A 22,420-nucleotide genomic window follows, 5' to 3' on the forward strand; every position below is an offset into this window, starting at 1 on the left:
CCAAAAATTTTTAGAAGAGTATACTCACTCACAGAATCACATTTTGACATAAACTGATGTTGAAGCTATAAGGCTCCTCCCTAGTACAATGTGCATGAAACCCCCAAATATCAACAGCTAAAATACGCCCCCAGCGGCTCACGGTTCTTTAGTGAGTTTGTGCGTGGTGCACACGGGATCCTGAGCTATTGCAGACCATTCTTCCTTCCCAGGCTGCATTCCCTTCCCTGTACTTTGTCCCCACCTTCCCATCTCTCAGTATTCTTACGTATATCAATCTGGCTATCCACCTGGTTTTCCGTTTTTCTCGTGGCATTGTTCCCCTTGCTTCTCTTTCTCATTTTCGCTTTCTGACTTTTTTGGTCCCCCTTTGGAGCTTCTCGCCATAGTGTGTGTCATTTCTGGAAGAACTCCCCCCCCTTGCATCTACAGCGTGGATTCCTCTACCTCCCCCCCCTCCCCCCTTCCCCTCCTCCTTTCCGCTGTAGCCTCTCTCTGTCCTGCTTCGTCACCAGCATGTGTAGCCAGTCCATGTGGTGCTGCTGTTATGTACTCATCTTCCTGAGCTCCCTAACAGGACAGGGATCACACTTCTGATACCTGAGCTTGCCTGACCATGTATGCCTAGGAGTGGCTGCTTGTCATCCTGGAGCATCAGAAGTCCCAGCAACGGCTGCTGTGCCTTGGTGTTGCTGACCCCCTGATCACAGTGGGTTGTGGTGGAAAGACCAGCGAGGTAACTTGGCCATTGGGAGGCGGGAAGGGAACGAGGGAATCTATGGGAAGTGGCCACTATTGCAGAGGTCGTGTGGTGATCAGTGAATGGGAGGAGAAAAAGGAGGAGAAGTGAGCGAAAGATCAATGGCAGAGAAAGTACCATATGTGGCACTCAAATAAGTAGGATAACCATCATAAAGAAGGCACTGGTCGTGGTCCAAAAGAAATTGATCAGTTAGGAGCCCCGACTAGAAGAAAAGGCACTGTCCCACAAAGGGTGGTGGTCATTAAAATCCTCAAGGAGGAGGAAGGGGGGGGGGGGGGGAAGTTGGTGTAAGTGACGTGCCAGGAGGGAGATAGAGATTGCAAGCTGTGCATGCACAGTCCAAGTGGATCCAGACAGCAAACTGCTTCCAATCTGATACGAACGTGGATCCAAGTACTAACAACATCCGTATGGACCAACGTGCGAACGCCACCAGAACCTCTCAGAGATCCGAACTGGTTCCAACAGAAAGCACAGAAACCATAAAGGGTCAGTGATTACGCATCAGTAAAATGAGATTCCTGGAGAGTGACAAAAGCTGTCGAATTAAAGGCAAGAAGGGATTGAAAACTCTGGCAGGTGACGATAGTATCCATTATAATTCTTTTGAATAAGCAGGGCGTGGGCATCCAACTGGGAGGCGAATGGGCTGGAACCCATTACACTGCCAGGTCTCTCTCTGTCACCAATGATGATAGGCTGACATTCATAAATGAAAGGTCATACTAAGATTGTGAGGGGGGAGATGGCACTTTCAGGTTCACCACAGGTGCCTTGTTCAAAGCTTTTGTTTCCTCTTCTTCTCTTTCATAGATCCAGGAGGGCAGTTCACGGTGGAAATAAGGCTTCTGAAAGATTCGGAACAGTAGAAGAGTGGGGTTCAGAGACAGTTTGTCCTGTTACCAAGAAATGGTAGCAAGCAGGCCTCCACACTTCTCCAGCTGCGGGGGGGGGGGGGGGGGGGGAGGGAGGGAGGAGCGGCACATGGAGGGTAAGGCTTGGAAACTACAGGTGTAAGGAAGAGGGAGGAGGGGGAAGTGACATACTAAAGGCAAAGGAAGAACTGATCAACACAGGGTGAAGTCGGTCATATTTCTGACAAGCCTCAGTGTGAGATAAAATCACATCAGTGTGCTAGGAATGCTTTGTCTCCTCTCTAGTTCCTACTATCCCTTCGTCACAGGTGTGACATACACTCTGCCCTCTCCAAGTTTGTCAGTGGCAGTCTTTCACTCCAGGCCTTGCCCTTCCAGGCGGCCTTTGTACAGATCCATCAGTTCTCGTGGAACACCTCATAACCCATTTTACGACGGCAATAGCGTCAGCCTCCTATCCAGCTGCTTTCGTTCTCCAGAAACAGTGGGCTTAAGCCCCCACTTATGTTTTACCTCCTGTCAGGCGGAATCTGACAATGAACCTTTTACTGAATGGGAGTTTCTTCGGCACTCTCTTCTTCCCATGGTTCAGCCCCTGGCCATGATCCTATCCATAACCAATTGCTTCTACACTTCAGTCCTCCACAATGACGATATCTCATCCAGGTGTTTAACAGTATTTGGCTCCAAGTCATTTTCCCCTCTCAATGGAGAGACAATATGGTGGTTATTGTCCTTAAACCCAGCAAGGATCCATCATCCCTTGATAGTTACTGTCCCCCGCAGGTTACTAGAATGCATGGTGGCTTAGCAAGTCAACTGGGTCGTTGTATCATGGAACCTTTTACCTCCTTACCAGTGCAGCTTTTGGGAGGGATGGTCTCCAATTGATCACTTGCTTCGATTGGAAACCACAACTGGGCAGCCCTTTTCTCAGTCCTGCTATTTTGCCACCATTTTCCTTGATCTTTGTAAGGCCCACGACGCAAAAATGGTTCAAATGGCTCTGAGTACTATGCGACTTAAATTCTAAGGTCATCAGTCACCTATAACTTAGAACTAATTATACCTAACTAACCTAAGGACATCACACACATCCATGCCCGAGGCAGGATTCGAACCTGGGACCGTAGCGCGCGCTCGGTTCCAGACTGTAGCGCCTAGAACCACACAGTCACTCCGGCCGGCCCCACGATGCAATCTGGCGCCATCACATCCTCCTTACGTTCGATGAATAGGATTCTTGGGCCCCCTCCCAATTCTTATTCACTATTTCCTGTCCCACAGGTCGTTCAGAGTTAAGGATGGCACCATTCTCAGTTCTCTTCAGACCCAGGAGAATGCATTCCATAGGGCTCCATATTACATGTCCTCCTTTTTCTCATTGATATTAATGGACCTGTGGCTTCTGACAGACCGTTAGTCACCCCTGCTCTGTATGTGGCTGATTTCTGTACTTGAGATACCTCCCACTCCGTGGCCTCTGCTCAACAACAGCTCCAGGCTGCCATCAGGTGCACTTCCATATATACATTCTTGCACACTTTTCAGTTCTCTCCCCTTACGTCTAGGGTGGCGCATTTCTGTCGCCATACTACTGTCCGCAGCTCTACCTCAACACCAAACACCTGTGGCCCCTCAGTTCTGTTTCTTGGGTCTTCTTTTTGAGAGAAAGCTAACTTGGTTGTCCCATACCCATTTCTAATGGTTAGCTGTTTTCACAAACTCAATGTCCTTTGCTTCCTTGAGCCCACATCTTGGGGTGCAGATTGTTCAACCTTCTCCACCTTTATCAGGCATTAGTTCTGTCCTATCTAGACTATTGTTGTCATGTTTATGGATCAGCTGCCTCTCCCACGCTGCTCCTCGTGGACCTGGTTCATCATCATGGTATCCATATAGCCACTGGTGCCTTTTGCATGAGCCCTATCGACAGTCTTCTGGTTGACCCTAGGATCCCTCCCCTTTCAGTTCAGTCATCCACGCTCCTGGTATCCTATGCCATCACTATGAGCTCTTCCCCTGTTCACCACTCTTAATCTATTCTTTTCGCAGCCCTTGACCACTGCCTGCCCACTGCTGAACCTTGTGTGTGTTTACTGGTTGGATATGCCTCACTTCTCTCCACCATGATTTCCATCTCCCCTCCTCCTCCTCTTTGCCAGGTTTTCTGTTGACCACCCACTTGGATTGTTCCTCAGCCTCAGATCAGATTCAGAGGGATCTCTTCCGAATCCAAAAGTCTCCATCACTCTGCTAGTGTTCCATTGTTTGTTCTGAATGTTCTTACGGGAGTTTCGGGATGCCTTTTTTTTTTACAAAAGTGGCTCTAAATGCGCTGATCGTGTGGGATGTGCCTTCACATCTTTTGGCAGAAGACACCATGTCTTGCCCGCCAGGTGTGGGGTGTTTATTGTGGACCTGATACCCATCTATCAGGCCCTCTGCTTTATTAAATAGTCTAACCTCACCAGTGTTTTGTTATTTATGGGTTAGAAGGGTGGCCTCCATGTTGTCACATGGTGTTTTTCCTGCCAACCCTTCGTCTCTGCCATTCACGACCTTCCTTGCTAATATTGGTGATGCTGCTTGTGTGGTTGATTCCTTTGGGTTCCTGGGCACATAGGTATCTAGGATAATGAACTTGTTGATAGCCTGCCTGGAGGTGGAGAGGGGGGGGGGGAGGAAGTGGCTTTATGTCAAATCCCTTTTTGCTCAATCATGGGTTGCCTCTTCTGAGGCTACACCATGTCTAATAAACTTCGTGTTTACAAGGAGACGCACACCGTGCGGTATTCTTCCCTCCACCTCTCCCGATGGGAATCTACCATCCTCTGTTGTCTTTGTCTTGGCCACAATAGGCTGACCCAATATTTCTTACTCAGCAATGAGCTGCCTCCCACGCTTTGTATTCGCGGTGCTTCCCTTATAGTAATCCATATTTTGGTAGATTGCCCCCAACTTTTGCCCCTTCACCCTAAATATGCCATCCCACCTTCCTTGTCTCGGCTTTTAGTGGACGCCCCTCACATGGTTAGGTCTGTCCTCGCTTTTCTTCGCAAAAGTGGTTTGTTCAAAAATGTTCAAATGTATGTGAAATCTTATGGGACTTAACCGTTCAGGTCACCAGTCTCTAAGCTTACACAATACTTAACCTAAATTATCCTAAGGACAAACACACACACCCATGCCCGAGGGAGGACTCGAACCTCCGCCGGGACCAGCCGCACAGTCCATGACAAAAGTGGTTTGTCCTCACAGGTTTAAGTCATTGAATCTTCCTCTGGAATTGAAGCCCCTCGGTTACCGTTAGCTTCGGTTATGAAGGCCTAGGACTTGCCCTCACACTGGTCGGGTTCTTCCCGCCTTTTCCCCATGTTTTGTATGGTCTTTCGTGCAGTTTTGTTTCCCCCTTCCTTGTCTCTTCTTCCCCTGGTGTTGTCACTGTTGTGTAGTGATCGTGATATGGTATGGCGATCAGGACAGGCCGGTGGCGGTCCTGGTGCCCCTCTGTGTGTAGCGCTTCTGGAGCACCCCTGCTCTCCCCGTTTCCCGCTCCTGTTCTTTCATCTTCCTTCTGTCCTGACGTTTCTTTTACCTCTTTGTTTGGCCGTTTGCCCTTCCCCTTGACTAAATCTGCGGTTTTTGTTGTTCGTCCCTTTATTTCTACCATCTTCGAGCAAGGGACTGGTGGTCTCACTGTCTGATCCACTCCCACAATCAACGAAGCAACCAACAGTTCAAACAGATAATTGATGGTAGTAGCCCAATACTGTAGGACTTGGCCGTAAAACTTTTTTAATGAAACACATTGGCTCTAGCAGACATTTGTATGGCGCAAACAAGGCTAACAGCTAAAATTAAAAGGGGGAGGGGAGGGGGTAGGGTGAGGGAAAGTGCGGTGTCACCGCCAGACACCACACTTGCTAGGTGGTAGCTTAAATCGGCCGCGGTCCATTTAGTACATGTCGGACCCGCGTGTCGCCACTGTGTGATCGCAGACCTAGCGCCACCACAAGGCAGGTCTCGATATACGATAGAGCACTCGCCCCAGTTGTACGGACGACATTGCTAGCGACAATACGGACGAAGCCTTCCTCTCATTTGGCGAGAGACAGTTAGAATAGCCTTCTGCTAAGTCCATGGCTACGACCTAGCAAGGCGCCAATTGTAACAGTGCATGTATCTTACGAGTCGCATTTGTATAGTCAAGAGAGATGTATCACAAGGAGTCATTAAAGTTAAGTATATTCCAGCTACGTACTTTTCTTGCTACCATTCAATAGTTATCCTGTTCCAGACTTCACGCCCGTCTGCGTTAGATAGCGTGCCTATCGGCCCCCTCAAAATAACACTGTGTCGGCACTTCTGTCGACACATCAGAAAGAGAGACGCATTAAAGACATATGGCAAGCAAAGAGCAAGCTGAGTCAGGTAAACAGTGCTAATTTATGCATATGCATGCATCAAGCAGTACAAGAAGAACTTGTAAATAAATATGGGAACATACCAAGAATTCTAAATAAATATGGGAACATGCCAAGAAAAAGTACCGTATTTTATGGACTATAAGACGCACCTTAATTTTAAGCAGGTTTTTAAGAAAATAAGATACTTAACATTTTTCTTATTAGATTCCAGAGCCATGCTAAAAAATTCTTAGTTAATAAAACAGAATTGATCCCTAAAATCCTTGAAAATCGTCATCTGGACTTTCTTCTTCTTCTTTTTCTTATTCCTTTCTCATACATAGTTTAAAATTTTATTCATCGAGGCCTCAACTGTGAAGTAAGTCCTCCCGGAATAACAGAAAGCTCTTTATTTCCCTGTCTCAGTTCCTCTTTAACAGAATTTTTCAAATGACATCTATAATGATCTAGCACAAGAAGAGAACTCTTCTTCAGTAAAGCACCTTTCCTTCCCTCCCACACGCTGTTAATTCACAATTTCATAACAACCCCATCCAGCCAACCCCTCTCATGTACGTGAACAACAACGCCTGGCATCATTTCAGAAGTTTTCGGCATTGTTTTGCGCTTGAGAATAATCATTGGATTAAGCTTAATACCGTCACCACAACATGAAAGGACAACAGTGCAGTGCATTTTTTTCATGTCGACTTGTTTTTATAGTTACAGTTTTAGCATCTTTCATGCCAACAGTTCTGTTACTCGGCACATCAAGCGTCGGAGGAGTTTCGTCCATGTTTGCTATTTGGCTTTGCTCTGCACTGGTTTTCTTTCAATGTTGAATAATAAAGTGATGGAAAGATAATATTTTCTCTTCATATTCTTGTTGCATTTACTGAGATATTTTGGTTTTGGTTCGCATTGCTACTTACATGACGGTTCACAAACCTGTAGCACCAACCAACTTCACCCTTAATATCTGTTAAGTTCCATTGTAGCGCTAACTTATGGGTGTGTAACTGAATCATTTTTGCGTTGATTCCAGTCCCATTTCGACGGTGTTCTTTAATCCATTTCAATACGTCATCTTCTAGTTTTGGCCATTTTGCATTCAGTCCTCTATTTGCACATCTAGTCTTCCTATTTTTTACAGTTTTTCTTCACTAGCTCGCCAACCACGAATGGTTTTTCTGATGGCGGGGGCCCAAAATACCGCTCAGCTGCTCGGGTTCCATGTTCTTCTGCATACGCTGTTAGTTTCAATTTATAGCCCACATCATTTGAGTATCTTTCCAAGTGGTAAGAAATTCATTTATGGGTTAATCCGGTAAGGTGTGACAAGCCTGAGATCAGCACAGCATTAGGTGGCAAAATACAGCACGGTCAGAACTGAAGGGCACAACAGCGGAGTCAGGGGAAAATACGTCTTCTAAGACATCCATCTGTTATCAGTGCCGAAGTGATGGTCCTACAAGTGGTGAATCCGACAAAGCTCCAGTAGCTGAGTTAGTGGTGATGTATCATTCGGGGAAACACAACACAACCTTAGTTGTACTAGGGTGGACTGTGCAAATAAACTTTCAATGAGCATAATTGTCCATTCTGGTGTGGACAAATAAATGCATTTTGATCGGACGAGAGAACAGACTATTGCAAAAAATCTGTTAGCAGCACGAAGTGGAAGTGATTTCACAGATGTGCTTCATGATCCAGACAAGTGTAGCATCTTTTTCTCTGTGACTTCGGATGCATCGAGTTACAAGAATAGGAAAATGTTTCCTGAAGCGCTCAAGCACTTTGAATTAGATCCTGTCAGTCAGAAGAGCATTCAAAATAATCTTGTTGAATTCTACGATACCTTTCACTCTTGCATTGTAAAAAATGTAAACATTTATAACAATGATACAATTCAGTCCTTGCTCCCAATGTCCTTAAGGATATTTTTTAATTTTAATGGTTTTCAGAACATGCTTACTCATGATCAGCTGGACATAAACGAACACAACCGACGTCATGAATTTTTGTTTTGAAAAATATAATAAGCACAAAAATTTCCATTGACTGTAGCACAGTGAAAAAGTGGGTATCAGTGTTGATTGAGACAGAGGTCAAAGGTGTTAAAGCCCCATACATAAACAAGATTCTTGAATTTCGTTTCATTATACTGGCATCTAATGCTCAAACAGAAAGAATTTTTCTTTGATAAACAGTACATGGTTTGATGATAGGAACCGTTGTGAAGTAGATTTAATGAAAGCTGAGTAACAAATGAGTATTAATTTCGATTACCCATGTGAAGCATTTGATAAATTTGTAGAGAATGATAGCAAACTTCAGGGTGCCAAAAATGTAAGCAAATGTAGTTTTAAGTAAAAAAAAATTTGTAAACCTTCGGTTTGTAATTGTTATTACCAAGTTTTTTTGGTTTGTTGTCAAAATAAATTGTTTTAAGATTTAATAAAAACTGCATAGGGCTATTATTTTGTCGGTCGAAGTCTCCCTTATTTTGATAAAAAATGTGGGTAACTCTAGGGCGGGAGGAAGGGGATATACGAAATATGTGAAATACCAAATAGGGGAAGTAGAAGTGAATGATGAAGCAGACTATGTAAACAATTAAAATCTGAGGAAAGTAAAGCAGGTACATAGTGAAATGTTAGAATAGTCAATAAAAACAAAAATGCGTAAAATCGATCTGAGCAGTACGTACATAATGTGAAAGAACAAGATACTTAAAAAGGATATAAGCAGATTTAAATACGGTGAAAAAGGGTGTAAGGCGGGGGAGGGGAAGAGGGTACCAATGGCATGTATTAAATCTGAAATATAAAAAGAGAGAGGCAGTAGCTACACATGAAAAAGTACGCTATATGAAATTACAAAACTAAAAGTAGACTTCATAAATGGAAACAGAATCGTCGTGAAAACAAACATCACGCGAGCGGTAAATTTGGCTACGCGGCCAGAAGTAGCGGCTTGAAGCCTTGGAGGAAATGTCTACTTCAAAATATTTCCGTTTTTTACGCAAAGTGTTTCAAAATTTCAAGTGCCCCCCATAAATCTAATCTCCACCGTTTTACCTCTTTGTGCAGAATTATGGTATCCTCTAAATTCCTCGCAGAATGATCAGCAATAAGTAATTCTTCTGCGAGGAATTTAGAGGACGGCGATGCTGGGCGTCGCATAATAGATGTGACGAGCAGTATTTGTTTGGGTTGACTCCCACTACAAATTGCAAAATAGAAACTGTAAATCCTAATCCTACGGTTATCCAGAAAGTAAGCTCCAATCGGTCGCTAAATGGAAACCACAGTGAAAATCAGAAACATTTTATTTGCAAGAGTTAGCTACACTTCCCAAATACTTCTCCGACTTAGACATTTGTCGGAGCGTTACACCAAATTTCCATCGTCACAGAAGGCAGCCGCCTGTGCTTTCCGATAATTCTCTACACAGGTCTATAACGCGTAGCCTGCGCACAAGTGTTGTCTTCGTATCCAGCGTTTCATGTGAACAGAGATGATACTCAGGGGGAGCCAATTAGGGCTGTGTTGTGGGTGATCCAACACTTCCCATCGAAAAGGCTGCAGGAGCGTCTTCACTGCCCCTGCAGAGTGCGGCTGAGAATTGCCATCAAGAAGGAAGTGCGTGGCAGTTGTGTTAGGGGGGCTGCATTCATTAAGGCGAAGCCTGTCACCTGGCCCTCCTACTTGGCGGGAGACATCGCTGTTGTAGGCACCTTTACTCGCTCACAGGGCGCTCACAACTGAAAGAACGTCTTGATGCGATCGACGGTTATACTAGAGACACTGCCCAACACATCTGTTCAGAGCTTCATCGGGTTTTCACTGCGGTGCCCATTTCGCGACCGATTGGAACTTACTTTCTGGACAACCCTCGTATCTGCTGAAACTTTGTAGAAAATGCGCCTTGCGGCTCTTAGGAGGAACGAAAGTAGCAGAATGGGCTGTGGAGTTTTACTGGTGTGTGTGAAATAAAAGTAAGGTACTCACGTTTGGCAGCTGGAAGGTGACATGGCGGCAGCTAGGACACGCCTGGGCAGCGCTGGAACAAAGAACACGTTCTTAGGGCTCTGCTAGAGCTGGGACATCATCAGGAAATTCTATCTCAAAATTCACGGTGTAACTTCTAAACGACATACTGAAGTTACCGATACAAGGATTAACGACCAACGTGACCCTATTGTTGCATGTTTTTCACGTACTGTCGTTGATTGAATTCGCTGGACCCCACACCTCAAGGTTATGCTGAACCACACAGCTGTACTGTCTCTAAAGTAGCATAGCTTGCAAGGAGACAAAGTGTTACCAACACAGTGTGCACAGGCGTGAAGTCAAAAGCATTGCCAGATAGTTTAGATAACGTGAAAGACTGCTGCTGATTAATTTATCTCTTACATATATCAGGCAGAACATTATGACCACAAGCCTACTATCGATAGGCGATAGCAGCATCACCTGGCGAGGAATGGCTGTTAGTCAGACACACTCACAGTGCATGTAGCATCAGTAAGCGTGCTGTCTGTGTGTAGAATGGGGAAGGCGCACGATCTATCTGTATTTGACCAATTCCAGATTGTGATGGTCCGGAAGCGAGGCAAGAGCATTTCGCAAATTGCACGACTTGTTGGGCGTTCGAAGAGTGTTGTGGGAGTGACTTCAACACAAGGTGTAACTACATCCAGACGTCGTGGGGTTGGGCGGCCACTTCTCATTACAGGAGTCGGGCGTGGTGGGCTGGTAAAACTGGACAGGCGGCGGACTGTGGTGGAACTATCATCAGACGTAAACGCTGGGCAGAGTACAAGTGAGTCTGAACGCACAATAGACCGAACACTCCTAAATATGAGCCTCGACAGCCGACGATGCAAACAATCATGTGCAAATGCTAACACGACGACATCAGCAACTATGACGGAAATGGGCACGTGACCATCGGCACTGGACGGGGACGCAGTGGCAGAGCGTTGCATGGTCTCATGAAACCCAACACCTTCTTCATCATGCTGGTGAGATGGCGCTAATCCCTTGTTTTCCAGCAGAACAGCTCCCTGACACCAGTACTGCTGGACAGAGACAAGCTGGCGGCGGCTCCATTACGCTCTGGGGAACATCCGCATGGGCATTCATGGGTCCAGGAGAGCTCGTGAAAGGCACCTTGATGGCCAAGGAGCGTCGTCCACTGGTTGCAGACCACGTACGCTCCTTCATGACGATCATGTTTCCCGACGGCAGTGGCGTTTTTCAACAAGATAAAGCGCCATGTCATATGGCCAGGAGTGTGATATAGTGGCTTGAGAAACACAGTGGCGAGTTCCAATTGATGTGCTGGCCCCAACTCACCAGATTTGAACCAAACGAACATATCTGGGATGCGATTAACAATTCGTCATAGCTCACAGCCCCACTCCCGGGAATTTGCGGGTATTAGGTGACTTGTGTGTGCAGCTGTGGTGTCAAGTACCTCCAGCGACCTAGCAATGCCTCACTGCTTCCATGCCACGACGAGTCGCAGCTGTTAACTGTGACAAAAGTGGAGATACCGGCTAATAGGTATGGGCTCTGGCTGATCAGATTACATAGGTGGTCATAATCTTCCGGGTGATCAGCCTTATCTTGAACAGATACATGTGGTTACGGTTTGGCCCTCTTATTGGACTTAAGGAAACGCTAGATGTGGAAGGATATGAATACAATTTACAGCATTGACTACTGTGTACAGTAGAGGAACAGTTCAGAGGCGACGATTGTTGATATCAGCTCGTCAATACACTGTGTCGTAAAGCAACATCTGCAAGGCAACGGTTTGTGGACAGTAACATTCCTGAAATGGACTAACCTGCCTGGAGTCCCGACCTGAACGTTTGCGACGAGTCAGGACGTCGACTTCGCCCCAGACTCCAGCGTCCAACATCACTACCTTCCCTCGACTCGGCTCTTGAGTTGAATGGGGCCGCCTTTCATCCACAGAGATTCCGTCGCCTCATTGAAAGTGTCCCCAGCAGAGTGCAGTCATAAAGGCGAAGAGGGTACACATTCCATATTAATGCTCACTAACACGTGTTTGGATACTTTTGACCTGTATAAACTCATTCTTCCTTTGTTCAGTAGGTGAAAGATACAGGACGGAAAATCACTACACCTGGTATGAAGCACCCTCCGCCATAAACTGTACACTGGCTTAAGAGCGTAGATGGAGAAGTAGGTACACTACAGAGCCAAGGAAACTCGTAAAATGGTTCAAATGGCTCTAAGCACTATGGGACTTAACATCTCAGGTCACCAGTCCCCTAAACTTAGAACTACTTAAACCTAACTAACCGAAGAACAGCACATACATCCATGCCCGAGGCAGGATTCGAACCTGCGACCGTAGCAGCAGCGCGGTTCCGGACTGAAGCGCCTAGAACCGCTCGGTCACAGCGGACGGCGATCAGGCATCCAGTTGCAGCATCATCACGCCCCTGAATACTTAGGAGTCAATCTCGGTAGAACTCTGACATTGAAAACCCACTGCAAGAACATTAAAATGTTCACTCGAAACAACCTAATTCGCAAACTAGCTGGGACACACTGAAGCTCACATCCACAAACTATTCGCTCTTCTGCAATGGCACTGTGCTTTTCTCCTGCCGAATATGCATCCCCAGTCTGGTATAGGTCATCTCATGCCAGACAAGTAGACACTGCTCTCAACGAAACCTGCAGGGGGATCACAGGTTGCTTACGACCTACCCCAACCGATAAGCTCTACTACCTGGCTGGAACACCGCCACCATGCACAGTGGCTGGCCGATAAGGAGAGACTGAAAGTGGAACAGAACAGTGCCCATCCACTGCACGGACATAATCCACCACAGCAACGGCTGAGATCGCAAAAGAGCTTCCAGAGGACATCCGAGAAGCTCACCGTCTCGCCAGAGATGGCAAGGGTGGAGTTACGGAAGAAGTCGACGCCTCACCTGCGCGGATGGGTGCCAGAACCTGAAGAACAGCCATCTGGACACAATGAAAGCTGGCTGGTGTGAAAATCTTTAAACAGATTACGACCAGGAGTTGCACGATCCAGAGACAACCTGAGGATATGGGGCTTCTCAACAGAGGACACGTCCTGTGATTGTGGACAAGGACAAACCACAAGCCAAACACCTCAGTTCCCTTTGTACCCCACATGCTGCACGAAGAACGTTCTTCTGCAAGCCACTACAAGCGCTTTGGAGGTTGCAAAGTACTGACCACATGTAATATAAATACAATTTGTATCTATACTATGTGACAAAAAGTATCTGGACAGCTCCAAAAAATAAGTTCTTCATATTAGTTGCACTGTGCTGCCACCTACTGCCAGGTACTCCATATAAGCGACCTCAGTAGTCATTAGACATAGTGAGAGAGCAGTATGGGGCGCTTCGAACGTGGTCAGGTGATTGGGTGTCACTTTTGTTCAAAAATGGTTCAAATGGCTCTGAGCACTATGGGACTTAACATCTGAGGTCATCAGTCCCCTAGAACTTAGAACTACTTAAACCTAACTAACCTAAGGACATAACACACAGCCATGCCTGAGGCAGGATTCGAACCTGCGACTGCAGCGGTCTCGCGGTTCCAGACTGAAGCGCCTAGAACCGCTCGGCCACACCGGCCGGCGTCACTTTTGCCATACGTCTGTACGCGACATTTCCACACTGCTAAACATCCCTAGGACCACTATTTGCTATATGATAGTGGTGTGGAAACGTGAAGGGACACGTATACAACAAAAGCGCACTGCCCGAGATCGTCTGTTGACTGACAGAGACCGCCGACAGCTGAAGAGGGTCGTAATGTGTAATAGGCAAACATCTATTCAGAACATCACATAGGAATTCCCAATTGCATCAGGATTCATTGCAATTACTAGGCCGGCCGTTGTGGCCGAGCGGTTCTAGGCGCTACAGTCTGGACAGCGCGACCGCTACGGTCGCAGGTTCGAATCCTGCCTCGGGCATGGATGTGTGTGATGTCCTTAGGTTGGTTAGGTTTAAGTAGTTCCAAGTCTAGGGGACTGAAGACCACAGATGTTACGTCCCATAGTGCTCAGAGCCATTTTGAACTGTCGGACTCAGGTGCATCATGTGAAAAGGCTTCTGAAGTGACTATGGCCCCACGACGGAAATTAGCAGACTTTTATGCGGAATCATAGTAGTAGCTAGACGCATGGGACATTCATTTTGAGAAATCGTTAGGGAGCTCAATAGTCTGAGATCCATAGCGTCAAATGTGTGCCGAGAATTCCAAGTTTCAGGCACTACCTCTCCACACGAACAACACAGTTGCCGATCGCCTTCACTTAGCGACCGAGAGCAGCGGCTTTTCCGTAGAGTTGTCAATGCTAATAGACAAGCAACACTGCATGAAATAACCGGAGAGATCAATGTTGGGCGTATGACGAGCGTATCTGTTGGGTCAGTGCGGCGAAATTTGCCGTTAATTGGCTATGCTAACAGACAACCGACGCGAGTGTCTTTGTTAACAGCACATCGCTTACAGTTGGCTCGTGACCCAGGCGATTGGCAAACAGTGGCCTGGTCAGATGAGTCTCTATTACAGTTAGTAAAATCTTATGGTAGGGTTCGAGTTTGGTGCAGACCCCACAAAGCCATCGACCCAAATTGTCAACAAGGCACTGCGCAAGCTAGTGGTGGTTCCATGATGGAGTCAGCTGTGTTTTCATGCCGGCCGCTGTGGCCGAGCGGTACTAGGCGCTTCAGTCTGGAACCGCGAGACCGCTACGGTCGCAGGTTCGAATCCTGCCTAGGGCATGGATGTGTGTGATGTCCTTATGTTAGTTAGGTTTAAGTAGTTCTAAGTCTAGGGGACTGATGACCACAGATGTTAAGTCCCATACTGCTCGGAGCCGTTTCAACCATTTTTAGCTTCACCTCAATGCATGACGACGTTGACTGCTGTAGCTGATGTCTCGATCTGGGCTGAGCTCTTCCACGCTCGATATTATACTGACCTGACAAGAGGAGGTCCGCAGAGGTGCAATCGACTTTTTGCAGCCACATATATGGTTTTGCAGGTTAAGAACCAAGGTAGAACACATTGAAGCCGTTCACCCTGTTGGGCCCTCGTTTACGATCAAAAACCCACAAACAGTTTACCCTGCACCGCTGCAGCGTTAAATTAACATCAAACTATCGACTGCCGCCGTAGCGTGCTGGATAGCGTAACAAACTGGAACGTTGAATGTGACGAGCTTGATTCTCGTCACGTTCCTATAAATTTATTTTTAAATTTTATTTTTCTTCAGTTATTAGCTTCAAATGTAATGGTTTTGAAATTTCCAATCCTTTGTCAAGTCATTTTAACCATTATTTTAAGTGTCTCATTTTTTTATCATATTGTCTTCCTGTCATTCTTTTTCCATTTGTAAACTTTGTCCAATGGTTTCAATGCTCTTTATTTATATATTGTAATATTTAACCACTTAAAAAATACCGATCGAAGGACTAAAAAATCGAAATAGTTATTAGTATACTTGATTGTCCAACAGTCATAAAAATTTGTTTTTCGTTGCGAGATTTTTGGGGGGTAATAATCACACAAACATTTAAAACACAAATTGCTCTCGCATAATGGACGAACTATAAAAGCTGTCTTTCTACATTCATATGGTTTCTTCATCAAATTCCTCCATTCTTTCGTCATGATATTTGCTGGTTGCTGGTTGATGAGTTTGCGCCGTCGAACATTTTAAATGCCGCACACTCACAAAACAAATGCAAGAGGAAAACGCAAAAAAAAATAACAAAAAAGAACTGATTTGTGATTGGTAACTGCAAATCCACCAACAATTCTGAGCCCAAATGGAGAAATGAGAAGAAATCAGGAAGTTTATACAATCGTTCAAATCACTTAGCAAAGAATTAGAAAATTTAAAAACATTATATTAGAAGCAAATAACAGAAGAAAAATGAAACTTTAACAAATGGAAAATCATAGGAACAATACGGGATTCGACGCCGCTACCATCAGTGTTCCAGTCTGTTATGCTACCCATTACGCTAGTGTGGCAGTCGAAAAACTAATTTAATACTCTAGCGGAACAAGCAAAATTGTTTTTCGGCTTTTACTCGTAAACGACAGCCCACCAGGTGGAATGGCTTTAGGGTGTGTTACCTGGGTTCTTAACGTACACTAGTATTACTTAAACGTCGATAAACTATCGATTAATCGATATTAACTGCACTATACACCAATTGGTAGTCTGGTTTAACTATCGATAGTCCTATAGTTTATAATATAATTCTTTTTGAAGTGGCACCTGAAAAATTGTATGTTCCTATTACCTCCATGGCGTTTGGAGTGCAGGGGGAAAGCAGATTGTATGGGGGTATTTAATCAACAACAAATATCATGGCGGCTTAGCCAGTCTAAGTTGTTTATAAAATGGTTCAAATGGCTCTGAACACTATGCGACTTAACTTCTGAGGTCATTAGTCGCCTAGAACTTAGAACTAATTAAACCTAACTAACCTAAGGACATCACACACATACATGCCCGAGGCAGGATTCGAACCTGCGACCGTAGCGGTCGCTCAGCTCCAGACTGTAGCGCCTAGAACCGCACGGCCACTCCGGCCGGCTAAGTTGTTTATAAACTGTGTTGTTAACAGATTGGTCGCTGTGGGGGAGGGGTCATAAAAGAGGAAATTTTATTGTCTGCCTTCCAGTGATGACAACTCACAGTCGTGCGCATCTCGTACCTACACACGTAAATAACATGGATTCGTGAATGTGCATTATACTGATTTTCATCTTCAAATGTATGATCTTGCTTACTTTTAGGAAGAAATACAAATACAAATAAGGCTGTTGTAACACACCGAAGTTAGTAAAGGAAAAAATGACATTAAAGATTTGTCAAGTGTTTCTGATTGTACTGTATAATGCATTTTAAAATAAAGTGTTCTGGATTCCTAGATTAAACAGTATTGTTTGACTAAATCATTCCATGAAAGAGTGAAACCATTTAACACATTGACTGTTGATATGCTTGTGACATTATTAGATCCTAGGTTTAAAAAACTTGTTTCAGTAGATTTAAAGGGGCAGAGAACGCTGCACAAATACTTCTGAAAGAGTATGCTGCTATCATCGCATCAACTACATAAATAACACCTCAAACAGAAGCATCCATCAGCTGAGGCAATGCGTCTACTGATACGTCTAAAAACAGTTTGAAATCGTATGATCTACTTCTTTTGCCCAACCAGCAACAGCGTAATGTCGATGTTCGTTACACCAGTCAGTAATTCCATAACTGGCCTACATCAATATTTTGAAATACCTGTAATAGACAAGCATACTTGTGTATTAGAATACTGTGCAAAATCTAATAGTATGTTGCGCGTAATGGCCAATAAATTTTCGTGGTGTCCAGTGACTTCAATTCCTGCAGTGAGGGTTTTCTCCATGACAGTGTAAATAATTACTTAAAACACAACAGACGAAAGGAAAGAATTTAAACACCTTACGTGTATCTTTTAATGTTGTAATGTCTGAAATACTCCTCTGTGGTACAGACAAGGGGGAGATTGAGCCAATAATTAAATGACTGAAGACTAGGGACTCTCGTGATAATGGTGGAGTGCCCAGCAGAATATTAAAGTACCGTGCTGAACATGTTACCCCTGTATCTAGCCACGTCTGTAGTTTATCCTTTAAGAATGGTCAATTTCCTGAACGATCAAAGTACTCTGTAGTAAAGCCGCTTTATAAAAAGGGAGAAAGGGATAATGTAGACAATTTTAGACCTATTTCTATGCCATCAGTGTTTCATAAGTTATTGAAAAGGCTCTGAATGTAAGGATAATTGATCATTTTATACCACACAATTTGCAATCAAATATACAATTCGGCTTTAGAAGTCATTTAACAACTGAAAATGCTATACTCTCTTTTCTCTGTGAGGTACTAGATGGGTTAAACAAAAGGTTTCGAGCGACAGGGCGTGTGATTGTGTTGATCACAAAATATTGCTCCAGAAGTTGGACCAGCACTGTTTGTTCACCAGTTAGATTAGCAACCGACAGTAAAAGGTCTTTATTCAGTGTTGAGAATGGCTGTGATGTGGGGTCTGAGTGAGGCAAGGGGAAATGGGGGGGGGGGGTGCCCCAAGGATCAGTGTTGGGGCCACTCCTGTTCCTTATTTATATAAATGATATGCCCTCTAGTATTACGTATAAGTCTAAAATATTTCTGTTTGCTGATGACACTAGCTTGGAAGTAAAAGATGTTGTGTGCAACATTGGCTCGGTTTCAAATAGTACAGTTCATGACATAAGTTCATGGCTTGTAGGAAATAAACTAACGCAAAATCACAGTAAGACTCAGTTTTTATAGTTCATAACACACAATTCAACAAAACCTGACGTTTTAATTTCAAATAATGGGCATATGATTAGTGAAACTGGACAGTTGAAATTTCTTGGTGTTCAGAGATATAGTAAACCGTCGTGGAAAGCCCACGTTCAGGATCTTGTTGATAAACTTAGTGCGCCATTTTTACTATTCCAACGATATCTGAAGTGAGTGATCGTTCGACACGAAAATTAGTCTACTTCGCTTATTTTCATTCACTTATATCGTATGGTATTATATTTTTGCGTAACTCTTCCCATTCTAAAAGGTTATTTCCGTCAATAAGTGGTGTCAGTTGGCAAACCTCTTGTTGACCCCTGTTCACGAGTCTGGGTATTTTGACATTGGCCTCTCAATATACATATTCTTTACTGTCGTTCCTTGTTAACGATATCAGCTTATTCCCAAGAATTTGCAGCTTTCACTCAGTTAATACTCGGCAGAAATGCAATCTACCTCTGTATTGCAGTTCCTTACTCTCGTGCAGAAAGGTGCGCATCATATTGCTGCATCCATCTTCAATAAGCTACCACTTCAATTCAATAATCTTGGCAGTAAGGCAGGCGCTTTCAAATCGAAACTAAAGAGTTTCCTCATGGGTCACTCCTTCTGTTCTGTCGAGCAATTCCGTTGCAAAATTAAGCTGATTCTTGTTGTTGTGTTGATTGCTTTTACTTAAAGTTATGGCCTGAATTTTTCGGGTTCATAGAGATTTTATTTTTATCTGTTATTGTATGTTGTAATTTCACGTAGTGACACGTTCCATGACCTTGGAGCTTTGCGCCTCAATTTGTTCCTACGGAACTTGACGTGTAAATAAATAAATAAATGAAAACAACAGACTACAAGACGAGAACTTGAATACCTTATTTTTTATAAAACAAAATTTGCATATTTTGTATTATTGATAGCCGGCCGGTGTGGCCGAGCGGTGCTAGGGGCTTCAGTCTGGAACCGCGCGACCGCTACGGTCGCAGGTTCGAATCCCGCTTCGGGCATGGAAGTATGTAATGTCCTTAGGTTAGTTAGGTTTAAGTAGTTCTAAGTTCTAGGGGACTGATGACATCAGATGTTAAGTGCCATAGTGCTCAGAGCCATTTGAATCATATTATTGTATTTTAAGCAATAAAAATTCTTAGAAGGCAGTTTTTCATTTGAAATACTTGCCCAGAACGATCGATAGTTAATCGACACGTCGATAGATTTTAAAGTTATTATCGATAATATCGGATGTGACAACTGTCGATGTTTAAGTAATACTAACCTACAAAACCATATAGCTGGTTGCAGAAGGTCCATTACATCACTGGAATCCTCTCTTCGTCAGCGTGAGGGCGCTGCGATTCCTCGCTAATGTCTGTAGCGTCGATTGGTCGTGTCGACTCTGGTGTGGCCGCGCAGTTTCTGGACAGTGTCAAGAGATCGATACACTGGAATTTGGCGCTGGACAGGGTCGTACGGTGATTCCAACGCGGTTAACTCCTATTTTATCCATACTGGATGAGAGGTCGTGGTTCTGAATGTCAATGTTAAAAAATATATAGGCTCAACCACTTGTTTATAGTGTAAAACACTAAGATTGACGCGTTTCGGAAACCAAGAATCCATCATCAAATAATAAAAAGTAAAAGAACCTGTTAAAACTCGCTAAAATGGAACATGCACCAGGCACAATAAAATTGATAATAAAATTAAACTTCATTTTTAGCAACTGGCAGGATACCATCATTTGACGAGGTCCTTGGAAGATGTATACGTTATCTGTTAGTATAGACATGTCTGTGACTTTCTTGTTTACTTGCGCGTGAGCTCACTCGCGTTTCAGTGTCGTGTTTGGCTACGTGGCGTGTGGTATCAACGAAGACGCACGGGCGGTTTACGACGATAGAGGAGAGAGAGAGCCATGTGGTTAGATGTTGAACACCATAGGCGATACCTACATCTACATATACATGACTACTCTGTTATTCACATTTAAGTGCTAGGCAGAGGGTTCATCGAACCACAATCATACTATCTCTCTACCAATCCACTCCCGAACAGCGCGCGGGAAAAACGAACACGAAAACCTCTCTCTTATTTTATTTTGATGATCATTCCTACCTATGTAGGTTGGGCTCAACAAAATATTTTCGCATTCGGAAGAGAAAGTTGGTGACTGAAATTTCGTAAATAGATCTCGCCGCGACAAAAAACATCTTTGCTTTAATAACTTCCATCCCAACTCGCGTATCATATTTGCCACACTCTCTCCGCTATTACGTGATAATACAAAACGAGCTGCCCTTTTTTGCACCCTTTCGATGTCCTCCGTCAATCCCACCTGGTAAGGATCCCACACCGCGCAGCAATATTCTAACAGAGGACGAACGAGTGTAGTGTAAGCAGTCTCTTTAGTGGACTTGTTGCATCTTCTAAGTGTCCTGCCAATGAAACGCAACCTTTGGCTCGCCTTCCCCACAATATTATCTATGTGGTCTTTCCAACTGAAGTTGTTCGTAATTTTAACACCCAGGTACTTAGTTGAATTGACAGCCTTGAGAATTGTACTATTTATCGAGTAATCGAATTCCAACGGATTTCTTTTGGAACTCATGTGGATCACCTCACAATTTTCGTTATTTAGCGTCAAGTGCCACCTGACACACCATACAGCAATCTTTTCTAAATCGCTTTGCAACTGATACTGGTTTTCGGATGACCCTACTAGAGTTTTTTATATTTTGACGACTATGTGGAGAGACACCCTGGAAGACACGGCTGCAACAAGGGAAGTAGCCACGATGTTTTCATTTTATTATGAATTTTATTGTGCCTGGTGCATGTTCCATTTTAGCGAGTTTTAACAGGTTCTTTTACTTTTTATTGTTCTGATGATGGAAGCTTGACTTCAGAAACGCGTCAATCTTAGTGTTTTACACTACAAACAAGCGGTCGAGCCGATACATTTTTTAACATTGCGGTTACCTTTTAATGGAGGTTGGTGCACTCGGCCCTCGACTTGGCAGCGTCGGCTCTACTGAATGGTGGCAACATTACCAGACATTTGGCGGTGACATTTTCGAAGCGAAGCGGCGCGCGCGAGCCGCGAATAGCCACTGCGGTCGATCTATATCGGTGCGGCCTGCCGGGGACTTGAACCGCGGCCCCGCGCCGCGCTATTCCGGGAGTTTATAGCGTGCGGCGCTGGCCGGCTGCCCGGCGCGGGGTGTGAACCCGGGCTATTCGCGCGCGCGCCGCGCCCGGAATAGCAGCGGCCGGCCGCTATTCCCGGCCCCTTCGGCCGGCGGGTCTTCCTGTTTGGCGGCAGCCGCTGCCCGGGTCGGGGCCCAAGGGCGGCCGCGCGGGGAGCCGTGGCAGCCACGGCCGCCTTGGCAGCGGGCAGGCCGCGGCCGTGCAGCGCCGCACCAGACTGAGTCACGCGCGCGGACTGCAGCAACTCGCACTCCGCGGTAAATGCCAATATACACCGCGCAACACAACTAAAGCACCACTTGTTTCGAAACCCCGTACGAGGCTACTTCCCTATGTTAAAAATATGGTTGTTACTCTGATTCATTACAACATTTCCGGAAAGCTCTTGACACCGTTCCTCACAAGCGACTTCTAATCAAGCTGCGGGCCTATGGGGTATCGTCTCAGACTGGATTCGTGATTTCCTGTCAGGAAGGTCACAGTTCGTAGTAATAGACGGCAAATCGTCGAGTAAAACTGAAGTGATATCAGGTGTTCCCCAGGGAAGCGTCCTGGGACCTCTGCTGTTCCTGATCTATATAAATGACCTGGGTGACAATCTGAGCAGTTCTCTTAGGTTGTTCAAGATGATGCTGTAATTTACCGACTAGTAAGGTCATCCGAAGACCAGTACCAGTTGCAAAGCGATTTAGAAAAGATTGCTGTATGGTGCGGCAGGTGGCAGTTGACGCCAAATAACGAAAAGTGTGA

This window comes from Schistocerca serialis, chromosome 10 (genome assembly GCF_023864345.2).
Source record: "Schistocerca serialis cubense isolate TAMUIC-IGC-003099 chromosome 10, iqSchSeri2.2, whole genome shotgun sequence".
In the NCBI taxonomy this organism is placed as follows: Eukaryota; Metazoa; Arthropoda; class Insecta; order Orthoptera; family Acrididae; genus Schistocerca; species Schistocerca serialis.